A 17682-nucleotide genomic window follows, 5' to 3' on the forward strand; every position below is an offset into this window, starting at 1 on the left:
TATTAATACACTTCACTTAGTTTATTACTAAACTTTATTTAGTAATAAAGTTTTTATATTAAAAACTGCTGTATTTTTAGCGCATATTTTTACCTCAAATCACGATTTCCCTATTCAAAATTAGTGCTTCAACTGTGTATTTAACTGAGCTCTAACAGGACTATTAACACATATCAATTAAATACCAATCAACTATTAAAGACTGCATTTAATAGATACATTTCTTAATATACTACTGCTATACTTCATTAAAATTGTGTTGAATCTTCACAACTGTTGTAAACAATCAAGTGGGATATAATCCACCTCCAGGAGCTAGTAAAACTGAATGTAGTGCTCTCCTACTCTGGAGAGGTGTGTGATATAAAATTCAAAGCTAAGACAAAGCCCCAGTTGTTTACACATAAACAGTTGACAACAGAAGCACTCTCAGATTAATAGTAGGCATCAGGTTCCCAAATCCTGCCTATCTCAGACAGGACAGGAATGACTGCAAGGAGATCCCACCCTGGAAGAGAGTTTTGCCAAAGGGAAACAACAGGAGTTGATACTGCTCATACCTGTGCTCTGCAATCCTGAGCTGTGATTCTTCCCACAGCATTGCTCCTCAGCTTTGGCAGAGGGGAAGCTGAGGCAAAGAGCAGCTCAGGCTGGGCAGCAGCTCAGCAGCAGCTGTGCCTCCCATGGATCCCCAGTGTCACTCCCAGCCCCCTTTTTGTTCTGTGAATTGCAATTTAAATCACCTTCCAACAGGAGTAGCAGGACTAGCTTGAATGTATCAAGCCCTACCTGAACACAGCTTGTAAACAGAACACATCACAGCTTCCTGTAGAAACACCAGTGGGATCCAGAATTTTTCAGGACAATCCCTGTCAAATCCAATCCTGTCTGGCTTGCTCTTAAACACCAACCATGCTCCTCCATAGGGAACATCCCATTTGACTGAACACAAGCAAAGATGACCCACCTGTCTGCAGAATTTTATCTGCTCAAGATGCTGAATTCAGTCTGCTCTCAGGACTGAGAAAGCCAAGATCCACCCTATCTATCCAAACAGCACAGAATGGTTTCCAGTCCTTCCTGGCACCAGAGAATAAGGTTCCTCACCCAGAGGAGTGTGGGCAAGCTGTCACACACAAACACCAGATTTCACAATACATGACCATGCCCAATCCCCTGCACCAGAGAATCTCAGCAGAGGTGAGATCCCTTCCCCTGCAGGAACATCCATACGTGACTATGGTACAGTACACTTTAAAGGCACAATCTGACAATAAAACCACCACAGCATGATGGGCAAGTGCAGCAAATTTATCTTCTCCAAAAATAGTCATTCAACAGTGATTCTTCATTGGAACAGCCACACATCACCGTGCCTCTGTTTTCAGCTTGCAAAATGCCTAGAAGTGGGTGAGGCATAGAAAAAACATTCTCCAGGCTGTTTATCTTTGTTTTAATATGAAAAACATTTGCCAGCATACTAGATTTTTACATTCTCCATTTTCTCCCCAGCTACTTGTGAGCAGGAATTATACCAATTTTTGTTCCTGCCAAGAGACATCAAAACAGAGAGGCTTAAGAGGTGAAATGCCACCATTTTACAGGCTGCCACACTGTGGCAGTTCAGGCTTAGCCATACTATGGCAGTGTCTGTATCTGAAGTTTTAATTTACATTCACCTCGATGTAATCATTAAGACTAATTAATGAAGCACTGAGTGGAGCAAGTGTGAAGCTGCCCTGCCTGCACAGCCCTCAGCTCTTGATAGCTGAGCTCAACTCTGTCAGTGGGAGACCTGCTGAGCTCCCACCTTGATGTACAGAATGGAAAAGGGTAAACCATTGGTGGTACCTGGCATTCTAGAGTTTTAGAAATGCTGAATATGAAGGCCAGTATTTAATCTGTGACTGTCCAGAGCATCTCAACATCCCAGACCAAAACCACATGAGGGTAACATCCAAAGCAAAGGTATGAAAATGAACTGATTCAAGCAAATCAGGCTGTTAGAAAATGAAATGGAATTAACAGTTTTTACACTGGGACCACTACTGAATCTTTTTTAAATGCCTGTTTCTTGGCCAGATATGTTTGCAATAAAAAAATCTTGCTCTCTGGCTCTTTTCCACTGAATGCAGTTATGCTTCAGGAGCAGAAAGGGCTTAGGCAGGGATTCAGAGCTCTTTTTTGCACTCCATCACCAGAAGATTTCACGTGGGGATGATTCTGGCCTGAAGATACTCGAGTGCTGTTTGCTATGGAAGGGAAGCAGTGTTGAGCAGCTGCTAGGAAAACTTTGCCATACCTCATCTCCTGCTGCCCTCAGGGTATTCTGATGAAAGCAGAAAATCTGATGCCACTAAAGTCCATGATTTCCCTATGAGACAGGCTCCATGGGAGCAGGAAGGGAGCCAACCTGTGAAGGAAGCAGCAAGGCACTACAAAACAGGGTGGCGATACAGACTCATATCCAGAAACCAACAAGCTGAAGAGGAAAGACTCTGCTTTATTTTCAATTCATCATCCCATAATAACCCAGTCAGAAAGACTCCAGGCCCAGGCTGAGTTACCTTTGGCTGGCCTGTAGCACAGACAAACTCATAAAGGTTTGCACCCTTCACAGACCCTAGACCTTCAGCTATGGTATCACAGGGGAGGGTCTGAGTTAATCCTTCAAAGAAGATGAGACACCTGAGGCTGCTTTCATCTTTAGTGGTTCCTTCTCCTTCCACACATGAAAGTGGATCCTTATGTCCATGTGCCTCCTCCTGCTCATTCAGCTCTCCCTTGAAAATCCACTGTTCCCACAATAAATGTTGTGAATCTGAGCATTACCCTCACCCTAGATCGTATGAACTCTGATTTCACAGCTCCACAGGTGTCAGGGGTGAATATGAACAAAGGTGCAAACACACAGCTCTGCAGGATGGCTTGTGAGGGCTGGAGAATGCAGGTTCCCAGCTTGCTGCAATGCAAAGGTACCATAGGCATCAGGATAACATCAGCCCACAGGGCCTGAAGAAGAAAAAGGTCTTTATGTGGTTCCCTTTCCACAAAGGAAGGCTTCATTGCCTGGAGAATATCCCATGACAGTTAGAGTTTACTACCAGGCTGGCTCAGGGCAGTGCTCTCCCAGCACTAGAAGACCAGAGACAAGGGTTGTCTGTGCACTTCCACAGCAGCCTGAAAGATTGAAGCCTTACAATTAGAAAAAGCATGATAGAGAATGCCTGTCTTGACTTAGAGAATACCCTTCCCAAGCTCACTGGGGTTGTGACCTGGAAAATTTAAATGCAAGAAACTCTCCAGCTGCTGGCCAGGCAGAGTGGTTGATATTGGATTAAAGATTCTGGGCTCCTGCTGCAGCACACAGGCAGCAACTGCTCTGGCCGAAGTGCCCCTCTCTTCTTTAGTGTGCCCAATACCAGCTACAGCAGCAGGACTGAGACTGGCATTGTGATACAAACAATCTGCAACAGCTGAAGAGAAAGATTCCTCTGAAACCTGATTAAGTGAGACACTTCAAGCAGCATTTCAGAAAGCTGGCCCAGAGGAAGGACTATTGACTTAGTGAGACTGACCACATCATCATGGTGGCAAATGGAGAATGTGCCAAAAAGCAAACTTACATCACCTCAGATGTACAGATCACCTCAGTGCACTCCTTTGGAGGAGAATATCTCCTCCTTCACTGTGAACCCTCCAGCACCTTCCTTCCCTTTCTCCCCTGCACACACTTGCAGCTCACTTTACATCAGGACACAGGCAGTAAAATGTGAAAGATTTGTTCATGCCAAGCAGTATTTCTACTGTTTGTCTCCAAACCCTTGGTTTTGTTTGGCCACAAAGGGAACTCCATTAGCAACAGTGAGGGCTAAGCAGTGTGCAGGAACAAACACCAAGGAGAAGTTCATTCCATAGATCTATCTTCCATGACATTGGGACAGCTACAGTCTGCTTTGACACAGCATAGATGGAACCAAATATTAGTTTGAAGACAGAAAGCCACTATCCCAGATATAATCCTTTTATCATAATTTCAGAGTCCAGAAAGCAGTGCAGCATGAGTTTTCTGACAAAAGAGTGTTTTTTTTATTTCTCATGATTATTGAATTATGCATTTCAGTGTACAAAACAACACAGGTTTGACAAGGCTTACCTGAACAGTAGAAGAGTTTTGAACCCCAAGATTAAGGAAAGATATATTCCTGAGACCCTGGCCACATGACAGTCTATAGGAAAAGGGTAAGACCTGTTGGACGTCTTTTCAAAACACTTTCAGTGACCAGCTTCTTTAAGAAGTTCAAGGAAGCACCAATTTCAGCATGCATCCACAGGGTGGAAGAACACAATTCATGGAAAATCTGTGAAAGTTTTATTCTCCATCCAGTATGGATCAAAATCAAATGTAGTAAGAAATAAATATTTCAAGAATTGTAAGTATGACCTTTTGGCCAGCTTGAGTCAAATGTATAAAACATGACAGTACATTTCAACCCTCACCTCTGACTGGGCAACTCGGGTGAATACAGTCAGTCTTATTAACCTGGTGCTCAAAGATGTCACCCAATCAAAAGCTGGGTTCAGGAAGAAATCCAGTTGACATTAAAATGTTAAATGCAATGGACTGAATCCAATTATTATTTCTATTGCAATTGCTAATATATGAGATGGGGCTGGAAGGTCTGATTAGCAAGATAAACAGGTGCCATCAATGGCACTGCAACAGACTGGTTGAAGCTTGGACATGTCCTGCTCTGCAGTGCCAGGTCAGAGTCCCCTTCCACTCCAGACCTGCTGATATCTGGGAATCCAGTAAACTCCCATGGGCTCAGAGAATCCCTGTCCCAACAATAGTGTCTGGGTGCTCTCATGCATCACAAAGGCTACAAACCTGCATGCTTGCCCAAGTATTCTGCTAACCTCCATGTTCCATGAGATATTTCCTTCTTTTGGTACTCAGAATATTCAAAGTTCAGAGATTTATGATCCCTAGTAAATCCAGCATATAAACAGAGAAACCATCTCCTTCCATGAGCAAGTTAATTTCTCTTATAAGAGATCTCACATCAAGCCTTCATCCCTTCAGCCAAGCTACCAAGACAGCCTTCCTTGTCATGGAAGTGCCTTTGCTGGTAAGTCTCCTAGCCAGTCCAAGCTCTTCAAGGCAAAGATATGTAATAAACCTTCATCTCAAAATACCCTTCACTGAATGAGAGGAAAGTGACTGGGGTGAATTGACAGCTTTCAGCCATCTGAAATGACTTGGTCAAGTTTTATAGGGACCCTACCCAGCCAAGAACAATCACCCTTAAGACAGAAATTAAATATCTTTATTTTTTCATGAAAGAAAATGCAGCATGTTGCACTGCAGCACCGACTCCACCTCTGTGTCACTGTGACACCTCCACTGACAGTCACACTCAGCTCCTGCAGTGCCCCATGGAGCCCACCAGGATGGGGCATCACACCTGGTGCTCAGCTCCCAGGATTGTATGGAGCAGGTAATGATTCCATACAAACAATCTGCTCAATGACAGGTCCCATCCCATATGGAGGCACTGTCAGGGAGGAACAGAGCCAGAGGCAGTGCTGGATTTGTGGTAACCCACCTGCTCTGATCCCATGAATCCACACTGCACTCCAGGATGCAGCCAAATGTAACAGGTGATTCCATGGCATTCCTCCAGCTCACAGCAGTGTAAGTAAGACTGGGCTCCTGCCCTCCTTTTCCTGTGCTAAAGTGTGGCTTTATTGTGCAGCTGCAGTCTGAATGCCAATCCACTCTGCCTCTGGCTGTCTGCAGGACCCAGGCTCTCACGCTTCAGTGCATCCTTGCAGTTGAAAGAAGATGTTTGCTCATACATATTTTTAATCCTGTTGCTACCCTGGTTCCTTGTTAGTGGCCTTGCACAGCCATTGGTTCCACACCAGGGGAACAGCCCAATTATCTTGCACAACTCAGGGGAGAGCCACTGCTCCAGGAGGAGAGGGGTGCTTGCCCCAGAGGGAACAGCTGCTGTCCCATGGTGAGGGGAGGAAATCCCAGAAGTTCAGGAAGTCTCAACAAGGCAAGGGAGGAAATGCCAGATAAATTCCTCATCACCAGAGGAAGAGTAACACCATCCTTCTGGCACATGCTGTTACATCTCAGAGGGCTGTGCAGGTAAGGAGTGATTTCTGAGCAGAGCAGCTCCCTGGGGCAGAGCTCTGGGAGTAACGTGGGCTGGGCAACTGCAGGGCACACTCACTCTTTACAGGGCAAAATGACACCTGGTCACAGACTCAGAGCTGGCCAGTAGAGACACTGCTGAACAGGATGGGCTCACCCATCACCAATATTTCAGCTTCTCTTGACTTGGACTGAAGCTCACTGTCACACTGACCAGTGTCCCCTTGGAGCTGACACCTACAGGACAAGCTACAGTCAGGGCTACCAGCAGACAGCCTCATCCCACTCCCCCTGTGCACAGGGCAGACATTTCAAGCCTGGCTGCAGTATGAGGCACAGAAGGAGGTAAGACAAGCATTATGCATTTCAGCTAAGCCAAAATCTCTCTGTTCACTTCTCCACACAGACATCACCACAGAGACCCAGCGCTGCTCCTTCAAGCTTGTCATCACATGAGACATGGGCTCCACCTCCCCTAGGAGATCTGATCTGTCAGCTCAGGCTGAGGCACGTGAGACCCAGCTCCTTCTCCTCCAAGGAGAGCAGTGACTGTTCAGCCCTAGCTACGCTTACTGGTGTCTGTAGTGAGGGAAGAGGAGGCTGACTCACCCTTTGGAGGTCCAGTCCCTTTGCCACCTGCCTTCCCCAAGCTCTGCACCAGCAAAATGGATTTTCACTTGCAGTCCTGCACACAGTCTTGGGCAATCCCACGTGATTTTGTGTGGCAGCCGTGCTCTGTTTGAGATACTGCATGGTCAGGAACAGATTGACTGCACAACAAGGTGAATCACAGCTGTGAACAAAATGTCTGGACAATTGCTATGGCAAAAAGACTGGCAATGCTTCATTCTACTGCTGCCAATTATCTCCTGGTTGTACAATGAATCCCTTATCACCTTCTCTCACCAGTGCTGGGCAGGAGGAGCTTTACAGCCTTTGCTTTTGCCTCACTAATCTTTGCTGGACTGACAAGTCCCATGGACCAGGAACAGGCTGCTCTTCTGGCTCAGAAACAGAGCCCATACATTGCCTTCACTGACTGTTGAAAATGTGCATTCAGATGTCCTGGTGTGCCCTTTTTGTCTTCTAATGAAAGCTGAATGTCACTGCTCACCCCGCCAGGAACAAATGCCAGCAGCATGAAGCCCCAATTCTGGCCACCTCTTGCACCAGACAGCAGTTGGACTGACTGTCCCAGGAGAGGGCACTGGGCAGGAATGTGCCACCCCATCTGATGCCAGCATGCCTGGTGCCATGTAGGCCATCCTGTAGTAAAAAAACCCCAATTGTAATGGTGACACCAGCCATCACTGAACTAGCAGGGCTGCATCACCACATCCCTTCATTGCCCTGGTACCCACCAGGCCCAGAAGAAAGAGCTGCTCTGAATGGAAACAGGGTGTAACCAGCCCCAGACTCTGCTCACTGCAGCCCTGGCCCCCTGCCCTACAGCAGGTGGATGCTGCCCTATTCTGCACTTCTTGCTACACACGCCAGAAGCGATTGGGGCCCCTGAGACAATGTTGTGTATTCATGAGTGCCATCTGCTGGCACCTTCTCCATTAACCTTTCCAAGGCCACTTAGTGGAGTGTGGAGCTCTCCAGACCCAGAGCACACAGGTACCATTGGCTCCTGTCCCCTTCCTAGCAGCGGAAAAATTCTGTGCCTTTTCCAATATCCCAAACTTTCTGGTCTCATCAGCTGCTGGAAATAAACCAGGTAGATCCATTCTATAATATGCTACACTAATTATTTAAGTAAAATGAACATGCTTCCCTGGTAGGGTTAAGCACAAGAGTTAAAGAAATACTTGAGACCTCAAGTGATTCTTAGTGAAGCTTCCACTATTTGGATAACAAGACATCAACACAAAAAATGTCCACCCAACATGTATGTGTACTGGCTTCTTCGTCAAAGGACTCCCTGGCCCTCTGGAACCTCAGTGTCTAAGGACTGCAGCTGCAAAGAGAACCTTGAGACTCAGGCAGGAATCTTGCAGAGTGTGCTGAGGGCCAGAAAGAATGGCTCTGCCATGAGTGACTTACAGCTTCTGCATCCCCACTGCATGTCTGTCTAAATGACCTGCTCTAATCTAAGCAGAAAAGATGAGCTTGAAGTAGAAATCTTTGGATAAAAGTTTGTGATCCATGGCAGGTCAGACTACCTGGTCAGAACTGCCCAATTCTCTTGTGAGCAGGGCCGTGATGGGAGAGCTGGAATCTGAGAACTGACACCAAACAACAGCAGGACACTAAGAGTTTTCCTTTACCTGGGATCACACAACCATTAAATCAGTACTTTAGGAGGGAAAATATTAGTATTTCCTACCCAGGTTTTTCTCAAGCAGTAATGAAAAGTTAAGGAGATTTTATATATATATATATATATATATATATATATATATATATGACTGATATGGATTGTGTGCAGTAAACAAATAATGAAAATAAACTAACTGAATATGCAGTGTGGGAACTCCTGTACCATATGTGCTATTATTTATTAATTATATTCCCACAGCAATATACATCTGCAGCACCCTGTAGTCTAAAGCCCCTTCCTTTCTAAGTGTTAATTAGGGCTCACAATCAATGCTGAGAAGTGGAGGAAGTGTGTTAGTTTCTCTCCTATGTTTGTAAAGCCCAGAAGCAAAATCCAAACAGCTTTGCACAAAGTCACAAGTGAAGCAATACACTGCCACAAACAGAGCTCAAAACTCCTGGATTCCAGGTCCTTCCCACAGGGAGAGGAAGATTGGTAACAAATCCCCAAAGAGGTGGGAATGAGCAAAAGAAAAAAAATCACAGTGTGCAGTCTGCCTGTTTTCACACATGAGTTAATTAGATTGCTGCCTAATTAAAATACAGCCTTTGCATCTTGCCTTTCTTCCTTGATGATGTCGGCAGCAGGTATAGGTTGTCCATAGTTTTAAGCTGCAAGCTAGGAAACACCTCCTAACCACGGAGAGAGTGGAACAGCCCAGTGATGGGGCTGGAAACCCAGTGACTGCAGTATGGCACCAGCTGTGCTCATGGAAAGCACCACTGCACATAGATCCCTGCAAGGCAGAGGGAGAGAAATGAAAATACAAAAGGCTCCTCCTCCTAGTGCTTCCTTCCACACTAAACTTGTTTTCAGAAACACCAAACACTTGCCATTTCAAATGAAGTTCCCAGGTGTTTGGCACCTCTAGAAAGCAGCTCCTGCACCTTAGCAATTAAAACCAACACGAGTTTAATGCTTTTTGGGGCTGCAATTAAAGACTACTTCTGCCAAAAACTGCAAAAACAAGTGGCAATCATGTATCTGTGTATCACAGGGAAGCTGGAAAAATGAGGACATTACTTGTGTTATGGTATCTCTCCTCCCTTTCTGCCAGGAACACGGTAGGAATGGAATGGACACAATTTCAAAAGGTCACAGAAATGAAACATTAACCAAAGATTTGACCTCCACACACAACACCTCACAAATGGGACAGCTCTACCACAATGAAAAAAGGGGGTTTTGTGCACAGATTGTTTATAGAGGGCAATGGTCTGGTCAATGAAAAAACTGGATTTAACTTGCTTAATCTCCAGCAAGGTCTGATGAGGAACTCGCAGGAAAAACCCAACTGTTGCCACCATTGTGCAGAGGCAGATGTGTCACAAGCACAGGCTGTCACTGTTGGGGGAAGGAGGTGTTCAGGTACCAAGGGAAGAGGACAGCCCAGGTTCTTATGGAAACGTGCAGTTCATGTCAGGATGAACTGTTATCAAATAAAATAGCAAAATCTCCCACTACAGAATCAGTTCACGAGTGACCAGAGGTGAATGCTAAAACCAATACAAATGCATGGCAGGGCTGAGCCACAGAGCCAGAGCACGCAGGAGATGCCCAAGGCAGCTTCACCCAGGCTACATGTCCAACATAATTCCCTGCCCAGACACAACCTCCAGATGCAGACAGTGCTGGAAAGTGTAAGTATTTGGCAGATGAAAAGGCAGAAAACATCTGTTAGCTCCAAAGGTAAAAGACATTAATCTCACCCCTAATAACTTACAGATGTATTTTTCCCTATCTTGTCTGCAAACATTTCAAACCAGCATTGCATTTCCTACTAACTGTGATGCCCACAGAAGGGAACTCAAGTGAGATGATACAGTACATTGAAAATGAAGTTTCCAAAAGCATTTGAGATAATGGCAGAGAAAAGAAGGGATCAGAAGCAGTAATGAACGAACACAGAGACAGGATTTCTCTGTACATCAGAACTCTGAGCTTCAAAATCACATGGAAATCCCAGCTTTCCCAGCTGTAACAGGAAATAGCTCAGGAGACCGACTGAAGGCTCTGAGGCAATTCATTTTTCAACAAGACAATGCAGTCTGCAGCCAGAGCATCACACTGCAGTCATGCTGCCTGTTACTCAGTGTGAAAAAAGATCAAAGAGCAAACAGGAAATAATCCAGCAAGGCGCAGTAAGAAGCTGCAGCCACATCACTGTTCCCTCTCAGCTCACCTCCCTGAACACAGGGAGTGTCTGCACTTACCAGAGAAGATGCTGGTAATGCCAAGCAAGCCCTTTTCCTGCTTGCTGCAGTGCTCTGCATACACTTGCTCAGAGCCCCCCACAATCCAGCCCGGCAGGATCAAATAGCCAGAACTCCAGAAAGGTCTGGCTGGAAAAAAAAAAAAAAAAGCCAAGGAAGTACCCTTCTCTATGAACTTTGATCAGCTTCCATTCCCCTTTCTCTTCTGTTTTGCTGTCACCTATCATTAAAATTAAATAACATTTGGTCTTGTTGCCATGTTAACCAAGAGACACTGCAGACTCAAAGTCAAACTCAGTCCACCCTGCTGGATACTTGCTTCTGGTACACTTGAAGGAAAAGCACAGTATAAGATGGAGAAAACAGGGGATTTATTCCTGAAAATATAAATGCCTGATGCCTACCCAACTCATAAAAGAAATATTGCAAAGGGGATGGAGACACATTAGATTTAAAATTAGGATGATTCTATGCAGGTGTATAGGTAGCTACTGTTAAGCAGGGTGAAAAAACCTGATTCACAGATCCACAAAGGATCTGGGACACAGAACAGCAGCAGCACAATGTAATTAATGCCCAGCCCTCACCCACTGCCTTTACAATGGGCAGTCAATATTCCTGCAAAGGTGGCTGCTTATGTTTCACATCTGTGTTATCTTCCATGTCCATTTCAGTCCTGATCTCAAAAAAGTGCTGTTCATCTCTTCTTCCCAAAAACCACCTACCAAGTTCTGCACAGCCATGAGTTGATAATCTATTTTCTTGCCTTGAAAAGTCAGGATAAGGACACTCCAAAACCCAAATTAAAATCAAACAGTGCTGGATCCTCCTCAGATCATCAAAAACACAGGGCAGCACCGTAGCACGGACACAAAGCTTTCTGCTAGTGGGACAGCATTTTAGGATTTCTGGTTTTCTTCTCTCTTCCTGATGCTTCCTTACAAATCAGGCTCTCTCCCTGCCCAGGTCTCCTGTGCTGGAAGTCTCACTGCAGCTGCAGGGAAAGACAAGCCATTTTGCTTGCATGGCTGCCTCTGCATTTCAAGCTGATTTGTATGAGACACTGCCACCCAGCACGATTTGCATACATACCAAAATGTGGGACCTGCACAAAATGAAGCAGGAAAACCATTTGTTTCTCCTCTTGGAAAAGGTGATGGATTCTTTGCAAATGTTTACTGTTAAGTCTTTCCTAAGCTTCTGAGCTATAGAATTTGTACATAAAGGGGGGTTCACCCTCTTCTCCCACAATCCTATTTGCTTCAGATTAACATGAATGACCTCTACTTCACTTGGGCTTATTCACTGCCCACAGAGCAGGGCCTGCTTGTACTGAATTATTTCCCTGCCATCATGAAATGCTATTCAGCAGCATAGGAGGGACAAGGCTGCAGATGCAGGTGTTAGCTTTCTAGAGCATTAACTGTTCAACACCCAGACAAGGCTCCTGTTTAAACCTTATTCAAATCAGAAGGGCTGCAGAAAACCATGACATGAGGTACCTGAACTTAACACAGCAGAACACTAGGCTCAAACATGTGATAAAGAAAACAGGGGTGAACTACAGCCTGGCAATTACATGTGATCACACATGCAGGGGACAAAGCAGCCCTGCCATGAAATGCTTCATCTCAGCTCCTCCTGCTCCCTCCCTCTCTGTCCTCAACTGTGTCAGTCACCCAATGTGCCCCACACTTGCTGTCTTAGGAGTGCATCACAGGCTCTGGAGTGGGTGCTCTTTGAAATGGCTTAATTTAAATTGACATATGAAGTGTCACCTCCAAATTAAGCCAGGCTGAAGAAAGCCCTTCAGGACCTTTATGTCCCTTTTCTCTCTCTCTCTTCCTTCCCCTCTCATGCTACTTTAAAGACAGCTTGCACATCATTCACCATTCTGGTCACCAATAGAAAACAGCTCCTACCTGAAAGGAGTCTTCAGGTGCATACTCTAAGGGCAGGGAGAATATGTCCTCATTTCCCCAGTCCTCCAAGAATAACAGCCCAGACTGAAGTCCCTCCACAAGTCAGATCTCCTGTCAGACACAAACCCAAATTATTCTGGCACATAAGCACAGATCTGTGCTGAAAGAATGGCTATTGGGCAATTAAAATCTGTTTTGCTCCTTTGTTCTCCACGCAGGCTGCCTGACTGACTGGACCCTTTTACTTGGGAAAACAAATATTAGGCCCAATGTACAGCTGGCAGAAAGCCACACAGTGCCAACAATTCCTCTGTTACCCTGACTGAAATTCTGACCTATACCTTACAACTACATTGAAGCTCTTAGTTCCTACCTGCACCTCCCACGCTTTCACATGGCACAATAACTCCCCTCACTAATTTTTGCAGACCAGGAACTGATTTTCTCAGACCTCAGTGCCTCAGGCTCACAGTGGCCACCCTGTGCATCATCTGGGCTGTCTGGCAGAACTTACCCTGATATGGACTTTATTGCATTGGGTTTGGGAGCTTTTGTGGTGATTTGCAAATAATCACAGAGTTCACGCACAACCAGTAACTACTGTATTTAAATCTTCCATTTATTACTACAAAACAGGATCCTGCCTAGAGAAGCAGAGACTGCAACTTAAAGTAGAGCAGACAAGTGTAAGGGACTGATGGCAATAACTGTCCTGCTCTCACAGAGCAAGGCAATCAAACTATTTAAATACTTTCAGCACCTGGACTGTCCCACCAAAAATTCCATCCTCAAACTCACTAAAGAATTACACACCATTCCTTAGTCTGCACAGGCAAGAATTTGCTTTTGCATTCAGTGAATGGCAGTTGGGGCTTCAGTTTAAAACCATGTATTTACTGAAGATCACATGTGACTCTTGTGATGAGCAAAGCCATTTAAAACAGTCACAACCTGGGGGAACCAGCCAGGACACAGAGGGTGTTGTGGGGGCCCCTCCTCAGCACACACATTCTGATCTGCAGTACGTGTGTGTTGTAAAAAAAGCCAGAGTCTGACGAAGACTGGTAGGATAATCAGAATAAGGCACATTCCTCTCAGAGAGACCAGAGTAGCCAGCTTTTTTTAGCTTAACCAAACAGAGGCTAAGAAGGGTCATCACTGCAATCCAGAAATAACTAAAAAGCAAACACTGAGGAAGAAAAATAGCTAGTCAAGATCAGTGACTAGAAATAACCAAAGAAGAATAAAAAGGCCATGAGTAAATTTGAACTGGAAATTATAATGTTTCTATGACCAGAAGGATGAAGCAGAAACTACTTTTCAATAGAAATAATGGGGGAGAGATACATTTACCCATCCTTGGGCATTTATAAAGCAGACTCTAGGACATGTTACCTGCCATCAGTAGAACTGAATCTGACACCCTCGAGCTTCCTCACTCCACCGTGTGAGGAACCAAAAAAGAAACTCAAACCAAAGAAGAAAACAAAATAAAATAGAGGAAAATGTCAATATTCACAACTATTGTCAAAAATCTCTCATTAAAACTAGGCCACAAAACCAGCAAGCTGTGCAAGGAGGAATGCCCAGAGGAGAAAAATGCATCTTGCTGAATTCAGGCCCTCTGATGATTTGTGCCTCTCCATCACAGACACTTGCCCCACACTTGCTCTCCAGCATGAATTGCCAGTTAGAATTTTCCTGTAGCATATCTACAGGGAGGCATCAGGAAACTCTGTAAATGCTGGGAATAACTACCCAAAAGCACTGTCCTGCAGTGGAACAACTGTTGGAGAGGAAAAGGAGAATGATTATATGCTGGATTGTCTGATGGTTTATGCAGACATTCTCATTAAGGAAATGGTAATCTCTGCCTGTAGATCTCTCCTCTCTGAAAGCCTGGCAGTGCCACTGAATGACTGTTTATCATGAGGTTTTCAGAGGCACAGTGATGTGACCAGAGAATCAGTAAGTGGGTTTCCTGGGACTGACAGAGCAAAAATAATGGTAAACAGCTTGATCCAGTCATAGGTGAGACTGCTTATTAGATACTGCCTGGTGAAGAGACCTAAAGACTGAACTCTCACTTGAAGGAGACAGCTTTTAAAGGGCAGAAGCCAAAAGCCTGTCCAAAAATATGATCAACATCCATTTTAGTTTAATCACAGGAGCAAACTCAATTAACATGGCTGGTATAGAAGAAAGTTGTGCAAAGTAACACACTGGATTTCTCTTTCTTCTTTCCCACAGAAAAAAAAAAAGTTGTTTGTCAGTCCCATCGGAATGCCTTTGATCTCAACACTGATCTAAGCAAAAAAAAACAAGAAGGAATCAAAGAAAAAAATGAAAAAAGCTCTCTGTAAGAGAGCATCCATCTTCTCTCCACACACTGCTTTGCCTCCGCCTCCCCAGGCACAAGCAGGTGACTCCTGAGAGCTGGCAAGGTGCAATGCAGAGAGCAGCCTCACGCCTCCCAGTGTGCCCTGGACACTTCTGAAAGGCTTTGCCAGATCCTCCATTCTGCTCTGCTTTTGCTAGATATGTTAATCAGTGATAAAGGTTTATTGGGCTATAGTTACATTTTACAGTCACACATAGTGCTCCTCTTAACAGCATTCTCCCTCTTTAAATTCCCAGAAGCAGGGAAGCACAGTCCATACAGTTTAAGGATCTTCTGTATATTGAATTTTGAAGCCATCATCACTGCTAGATTAACTGAACTGGCTGGGACTATCTACAAAAACAAATTATCAGCCCTCCACAGCTTGCAGAAGGTCAGGGCTGCCAGCAGAGAAACCTAAAATTCAAGAAAGGCTGTCTGTGTATTAGATCTTCATTCAGGCATGATTTGGGAATTTCAGCACTTTCTGAAGGTTAGGCATGCAGATCCTCTCCCTGAAGTCACAGGAGCTGTTAGTGAGCTCAGAAGTTAAACACACATTAAGCATCTCCTGACTTGTGGCCAGGACCATAATGTCTGTGGGGCAGTCTGATACTGCCTTGTGCAGCCCTTTCTTTACAGATGATCTTATCTGCTCAGGGATCTCAGAACCACTGGATAATAATTATTCAGTTTAAATTACATCAGTTGACATCAGATTAGCCTTATTTTGGCTTTTCCAGGAAAAACCTGAAAGCATCCACAGACGCACACTGCCTCTTCTAATGTCAGCAAAAATGTTGCTATTGATTTCGGGAGAACTGGGATTTCATTGCAACATTTAGTGCTGAATGTCACTAAGCAAAAATGGGACTGCCCCAGATTTCCTTACAGTTGTTAAACAAGAGAGCTATCAGTTCTAAAGATAAAAGCTGAACTATAAACAGTGCTACTTACAGTGATGATGATAACTGGAGGGAAAAAAAGGAGAGTTAATATTTTTCTGTGGTACTGGATGTTCCTAGTAAATGCTAGAAATTGCAACAATGTTCAGTGACAGACAGACTTCTGTGAACAGTAAACTTTCTCACAACCACGATTTTTTACGTCTACAGCATTTAATTACCAAAATTTCTGTCTGGGTTTGCACTGGCCCTCTGCAATCTGCAAGCTGTTCAGGTGGTCACAGTGCAGCAGAGAGCCTGAACATAACCCTGAGACCTGGGAAAGGTCTCAGTCTGTCAAAACCTGTTGGTACAGAGAGCCCAGCAAACCTCCATGGCAGGGCTGTTGTGCCTGGCTGGTGCAGGAGCAAGCAGCAAGCCCAAGAAACAGGCAGACAGTTTGTGATCCTTTTGGGAAGAACTCTCCTGTAATTCCCATAGACTCAATAGGAATTACAACATTCCTACTGGGGGGAATGGAAAGTTCACCTAGAGTCACTCCCAATGAGGGGCTGTACAGCCACCCCTCCTGCTGAGCACCACACACCCAGCATCAAACCACTGACACTGGATTGGTAAATCACAGAAACTCAGTAGCCTGTCCAGTTTTGGGTCACAGGGGAACATTCAATTCAGAGAGTTTCCTCAGCCCTCCTGAAGCTCTGTTTATGATTGATTAATCTAGACATACAGCAATGATAATAACTTGATAAATCTCCCTGTGCAGGAGATTTATTTTTATTTTTATTTTATTCATTTTTAAAGCATCATTATGTGCATTAGAAAGCTTTAACACTCATGACACTATAATTATAATCAAGGCTCATCGAGCATTACCTAGCATTGGGGAAGAGTGTGGTGGGGGACAGTTTGCTTTAATTCCCAATCTAATTAAAATTCTCTTTTGTTCTAGCAGCCAAAGCCATCTTTCTTTTTAAAAGCACAGCAATGCCTACCTGCAATTATGAAATAAGTAATTTCATTTAAAAGCAACTGCTACATACAAGAAACTCCTGCACCTTAGATGTCCTGGTGGAAAAACATGAATTACACCTCTTTATCACAGAGCTGGCCATTTATGGCTCCCTTTAGCCCAGTATTACTGCAAAATAAAAATTTATGAAGATGGAAAGCTCATAGCTTTGCAGGGCAAAACCACAGCTGTATTTCATACCTCACAAAACCTACTCTGTGCAGCACAGACCTGAAAAAAAATTTTTGCCTTAAGGCTAGGGGAGGATGCTTGGTTCTCTGCACAGCTGGCAGGTTCAGTTACGAAGCTATCACCCTCAGTGTGAGAGTTACAAGGCAAAACACCACATCTTGAATAATTCAGGAAGCCAGCTTGAAGGACAGCAGCAATTCCTTCTTACTTTAAATCCTGTCCCCCTCTTTCCCACACTGATCTCCTGAGACTCCACTAACATAAGGCAGCAGGCAATAAATGAACCAGCAATTACCACAGACAGATGCATAAAGCCCTGCCCCCCTTCTCCCCTCATGTGCCCATCAGAAAGGACTCTCCCAAGTCTCTTCCTTCTGCTGACTTGGGAGTGAGGAAGGGAAAGCAAAAGATTATTTACCTGATCTCCAAATTCAAAAGTGCAGAGCATCCCCAGTCTCCAGGAGCAGAAATCCCTGGAAAGGTCGTGTCAGTAGTGAACTCTGCCTGGCAATACCTCTCACAGCTGACAGGACTTTCAAGGTGCCCAACATCAAAGCTACAGGGTG

At 44.6% G+C, this 17682-nt stretch overlaps 1 protein-coding gene across 2 annotated transcripts in view; it reads right to left on the reverse strand.

The window, feature by feature from the left end:
- Positions 1-17682, reverse strand: part of PAK3 (p21 (RAC1) activated kinase 3) — a 124635-nt gene that overhangs the window by 76139 nt on the left and 30814 nt on the right. Inside the window, exon 1 of one of the 2 annotated variants that reach the window (XM_064713296.1) lies at positions 12628-12717. The exons of the other annotated variant lie outside the window; for it this stretch is intronic. The gene's annotated coding sequence lies outside the window, so the exon portion shown is untranslated. Of the gene's footprint in view, positions 1-12627; positions 12718-17682 lie in introns of those variants that run through there. 2 annotated transcript variants of the gene reach the window in all.

Source organism: Zonotrichia leucophrys, chromosome 4A (assembly GCF_028769735.1).
Source record: "Zonotrichia leucophrys gambelii isolate GWCS_2022_RI chromosome 4A, RI_Zleu_2.0, whole genome shotgun sequence".
Taxonomy (NCBI): Eukaryota; Metazoa; Chordata; class Aves; order Passeriformes; family Passerellidae; genus Zonotrichia; species Zonotrichia leucophrys.